The sequence below is a fragment of the Cylas formicarius genome, unplaced genomic scaffold, assembly GCF_029955315.1.
Source record: "Cylas formicarius isolate icCylForm1 unplaced genomic scaffold, icCylForm1.1 PGA_scaffold_109__1_contigs__length_18148, whole genome shotgun sequence".
Classification (NCBI taxonomy): domain Eukaryota; kingdom Metazoa; phylum Arthropoda; class Insecta; order Coleoptera; family Brentidae; genus Cylas; species Cylas formicarius.
The window spans coordinates 12,501-18,148 of NW_026844213.1; positions in this window are offsets into that span (position 1 = coordinate 12,501).

Below are 5,648 nucleotides of genomic sequence, written 5' to 3' on the forward strand. Positions count from 1 at the left end.
TCGTCTTCGTCGACGACCGTGAAAAAGGAAAAGAAAGCCAAGAATCCCAGAACGAAACCCAACCATCCGCCGACTTCCGAAATGGTAAACAACGCCATAAAGGGACTAAAAGAGAGAGGCGGTTCTTCGTTGCAAGCCATAAAAAAATACGTGGCCGCCAACTACAAAGTGGACGCCGAAAAAGTGGCTCCTTTCATTAAAAAGTACTTGAAGTCGGCCGTCGCTGCGGGAACTTTGGTTCAAACCAAGGGCAAAGGTGCGTCCGGTTCGTTCAAATTGGCGTCTTCGACTTCTAATTCGGCGAAAAGCGGAGCCGCGTCCTCATCCTCGGAAAAAAAGAAGTCCGTGACCAGAACGAAGAAAGCGTCTCCGAAAAAAACCACCGGAGAAAAATCTGGCGCCGCAGGTGGTGGTGGTGGCGCTTCTTCGAAGCCCGCCGTAAAAAAGGCGGTCGCCGCCTCTCCGAAGGGAAAAGGAAAAAGCGGGGCCGCCGCGTCGTCCGTGGAGAAGAAATCGGCAGCTAAAAAATCCGCCGAAAAGAAAACCGCCAAAGGCGCCGCCGGAACGGCGGTAGCGGCGTCGATTAAAACCAAATCGCCTTCGAAAGCCAAAAAATCAAACAAGGGACCGACGAAGAAACCGAAAGCGCCCAAACCCAAAACGGCAAAATCGCCTCCCGTAGCCGCTTCCGGCAAAGTTAAAAAGCCCGTCTCGCCCAAAAAGAAGAAATGAACCGCCGAGAGAACGTCGATGGGTGTTTAAAAAAAAAACGAAATTTTCGAAACGGTTCTTATCAGAACCACAAAAAAAATCGCTATCGAATTCGTAACTATCTTCAAAGGCAAACTCGAATCCCGGGCGTCTCGGGGGTAAATAGAAAACGATTTCTTTAAAAAATATATATAAGTATAAATTTATTAAAAAATCTCGAAAAGGACTTCTCTTTTTCTTCTTTTTTCTCTTTTCCATTTCGTTCTCCCTACGACAAACTTATTCTAACTTATCCGCCGGCGAATTTTAAACTGCATCTCGTTTAACAACGAAGCGTAGTCGATTCCGACGACGATCACGCAAACATTAAGAGAAATATCCCCGCGAACGTATTTATATGAGAAGAAAGTCCGTTGACAAGCTCCTCCCACCGAAAAGCGAACAGGGGGCGGAGCTTGTTGACCGACTCCGTCGCGATATAAATACGTTCGCCGGGGTTTTTTCTCATTTCGATCGCGAAGACCGCTTTTCTTTGTGAATAATAATGCCTTCGAAAACCGGTGGAAAAGCCGCCGCGAAAAAGCAGAAGAACGAAAGCCGTCACCAAATATACCAGAGGTCGAAATAAAAACTCGTCCGGTTTTACAAAGCAACGGGGAGTGGGGGGGGTTCTTTTCAGAACCACTAATAATTTTTTTTAAAGACGTCGTTAGTTGCGAAAAAAAAAAAATCCAACCGGGCCGTTCTCAAATAATTAATAAATGAAAAAGTTTTATTTTTTATTTTCAATTTTTAACGAAATCTTAAAGGAAAATGATTTGTGGTTCTTAAAAGAACCGGTTTGTTGTTAATAATAATAAAAGAGATTATTATTAATCTTAAGCTCTCTCTCCCCTGATACGCCTCGCCAATTGAATATCTTTCGGCATGATCGTTACTCGTTTGGCATGAATGGCGCACAAATTTGTATCTTCGAAAAGACCGACGAGATAAGCTTCGCTCGCTTCTTGCAACGCCATTACCGCGGAACTTTGGAAACGCAGATCCGTTTTAAAGTCTTGAGCGATTTCTCTGACCAGTCGTTGGAACGGTAATTTTCGGATCAATAGTTCGGTGCTCTTTTGATAACGTCTAATTTCTCTCAAAGCCACGGTGCCCGGTCTGTAGCGATGAGGTTTTTTAACTCCTCCGGTTGCCGGTGCACTTTTTCTCGCCGCTTTGGTCGCCAACTGCTTTCGGGGCGCTTTTCCTCCGGTCGATTTACGAGCGGTCTGCTTGGTTCTGGCCATGATAATAAAACACGTTCGCGGACGTACTAGAACACCAAATCACTAACACTCGTCGACAGATAATGGCCGCACGAACGTCCGTCCGTTTAATTTGTACCCGAGCGTTTTCTCTTCTCATTGGTCCAATCGACCTTTTTGGGCGTGGCGAATTCCGACTCGACAAAACCGAAGCGCCGGACCGTTTTCGGTCAGTTGATCGTGGCACTTCGGACGGTTTTGTTTGTTATATATCGATCAGAGAACTCGGCTCGTATTAAAAATGACCGGTAGAGGGAAAGGCGGCAAAGGTTTGGGAAAAGGTGGTGCAAAGCGACATCGCAAAGTGTTGAGGGATAACATTCAGGGAATAACCAAGCCGGCCATTAGAAGATTGGCCCGTCGCGGAGGCGTGAAACGAATTTCCGGATTGATTTACGAAGAAACTCGTGGCGTTTTAAAGGTGTTTTTGGAAAACGTCATCAGAGACGCGGTAACCTATACGGAGCACGCCAAAAGAAAAACGGTAACGGCAATGGACGTGGTGTACGCCCTAAAAAGACAAGGTAGAACTCTTTACGGATTTGGTGGCTAAATTTTTCGTCGATCTTGCGGAAACACAAAAAAAAAAAAAAAAAGGTTCTTTTCAGAACCACAAAATACGTTCCAAAGATTATTCGTTATTTCGAGTATAATGCCCAACAAACCATTATCGAGTCGAGGTAAGTTTTGAATTTTTAATTTCTCCCCGTGTTAGTGTGATTATTAAATCTGTGAAATAAAGGAAACGAAATCTCAAATAGAAAAGTATTTGTGGTCCTTACAAGAACCGTCTTCCTTCCCGGCGAAAACTTTATTTAGCTTTGTTGTCGGTTTTCTTAGGCAACAGAACCACCTAGCGATCTTAACTTCGGATAATAATTTGTTCAATTCCTGGGATCGGCAATTGTAAATGTCGAGGTATTATACCGGTTTTCTTATAGTCCGAAAGAGAAAACGTAAAAAGAAGGAACGTTTCTTTTTTTTTTTTTTTTTTAATAATCTGTTAAATAAACGAAACGAAATCTCAAATAGAAAAGTATTTGTGGTCCTTAGAAGGACCGTTTTCCCATCGTCTTCCCTCGCCGCAATTTTTATTTTGCTTTGTTGTCGGTTTTCTTGGGCAAAAGAACCGCTTGAATGTTCGGCAAAACACCTCCCTGAGCGATCGTTACTCCCGATAATAATTTGTTCAATTCCTCGTCGTTTCGGATCGCCAGTTGTAAATGTCGCGGAATGATTCTGGTTTTCTTATTGTCCCTCGCCGCGTTACCGGCCAATTCCAAAACTTCGGCGGCCAAATATTCCATTACGGCCGCCAAATATACCGGAGCTCCGGCGCCGACCCTCTCCGCATAGTTTCCTTTCCGAAGTAATCGGTGAATTCTACCTACCGGAAACTGTAAACCGGCCCTGCTAGAACGAGACTTCGCTTTCCCTTTGACTTTGCCTCCTTTTCCGCGTCCCGACATCGTTATTACCGTTAATAGTACACGCACGAACGTTAACAGCACAATGACGCTCTCGCAGACCGTGGGCGCGCTATTTATAGGACATGGGCATGGACCAATGGGATTAGCGCTTCGGCGAACGATGCCCGGGGGCGGAGCTTGTCGGCCGACTCGGTTCTCAAATAAATAGCTGCGGCCCGGTGTGGGCCTTGTCAGTCCGTTACTTTGCGCGCGTCTAATCGATTGTAGAAAATGCCACCGAAAGTAAGCGGTAAAGCGGCGAAAAAAGCCGGCAAGGCTCAAAAAAATATTTCGAAGAGTGATAAGAAAAAGAAACGCAGGAGGAAGGAGAGTTACGCAATTTACATTTACAAAGTGTTGAAGCAAGTTCATCCGGATACTGGCATTTCGAGCAAAGCCATGTCCATTATGAATTCGTTCGTAAACGACATTTTCGAAAGGATTGCCGCCGAAGCTTCTCGTTTGGCTCACTATAATAAGCGATCCACTATTACTAGCAGAGAGATTCAAACGGCCGTGAGATTGTTGTTGCCCGGAGAGTTGGCCAAGCACGCCGTCAGTGAAGGGACCAAAGCCGTCACAAAATACACCAGTTCTAAATAAATGAGCGTCGACTTGGAGAGTGTAAATTCACCAAAAACGGTTCTTTTCAGAACCACAATTTTTATATATTAATCAATTCGTTTATTCATATCTTTCTTTCTTATTTTTTTTTTTTTCGAATCATAGTTAGATAAAAGTGCTTATCGTCGAAATAAATGGCAGGAACCCGGTTTCGCGTTTATTTCGATTGACGTTTTTGGTTAGCAAAATTGAATTTTCCTATTTTTTTATTTAATTAGGTCAGTTCGTGTTGAACGTAGTTTTGATTACTTTTTATTTGAGTGTGCTTAATTTTGTTTGTGTTTGTTTAGTTTTTGCGAATTGTGGTTCGTTTTGGTGAAGTTTTGCATGTTTTTTTTTTTGGTTTGGTTGATTTGGGTTTGTTACACGGTTAATTTTGGTTTCTTTTGCTGAATTTTCGCTAGTTTTGGTTACTTTGGTTTATTATTTCCAGTTTCGGCCGCTATTGGTTAGTTAGGATTATCGTTAGTTTTGGGTTTGTTTAGGATAATTTTGGCTTGTTTTTGTTAATTTTGACTACTTTTGCTTAATTTTGCTTAGTTTTGGTTACTTTGGTTTATTATTTCCAGTTTCGGCCGCTATTAGTTAGTTAGGGTTCATTTCGGTTAGTTTTTGTGAACGTTTCCTATTTTTGCTTAATTATCGTTAGTTTTGGTTTGTTTAGGATAAGTTTGGCTTGTTTTTGTTAATTTTGACTACTTTTGCTTAATTTTGCTTAGTTTTGTTTACTTTGGTTTATTATTTCCAGTTTCGGCCGCTATTAGTTAGTTATGGTTCGTTTCGGTTAGTTTTTGTGAACGTTTCCTATTTTTGCTTAATTATCGTTAGTTTTGGTTTGTTCAGGATAAGTTTGGCTTGTTTTTGTTAATTTTGACTACTTTTGCTTAATTTTGCTTAGTTTTGGATAATTTGGTTTGTTTTGCCGAACTTTGGCCAATTTTGGTTTGTTATGATTAATTTTGCTTAGTTGTGGTTATTTTTGTTCCTTTTGGTTAGTTTTGTTTAATTTTGGTTATATTCGGTTAATTTTGGTTAGTTTTGCTTATTTTTGCTTTGTTTCGGTTAGTTTTGCTTATTTTTCTCTGCTCGCGGCTAGCGGCAAAAACCTTTTATGGGAGTATATGTTAAAATGAATAAAATAAAAAAAAAAAAACAAAACTCTCTTCCCGCTGGTCCGCAATATTAAAGAAGACGGACTTATAAATGTTTAATAATGAATTTATTAAATCGCGAGAAAAAAAAATGCAAACACCCGAAATTAAAAATGATGGAGAGTATCGTCCGACAAAATCCGGGGACGGCGATTTATTTTTAAGTCGGAACCGGAACCGGCGGTCAGTTAACAAAAGTAAGTAAAGAAAAAAAAATATTTGAAAAAGTGCCCGCTTTAACCAAATCGAACGTAACCACGAGCGAAAGTTTCGCTCCGAACTTTATTTGCCCGCCGCAGCCGATATTCGGGTTTTCACGTGAAACGTTCGGAAGACTAAGGAATGGTCCGTTACCTATAATAGGTGAGATGGTCTCGAGCGCGACC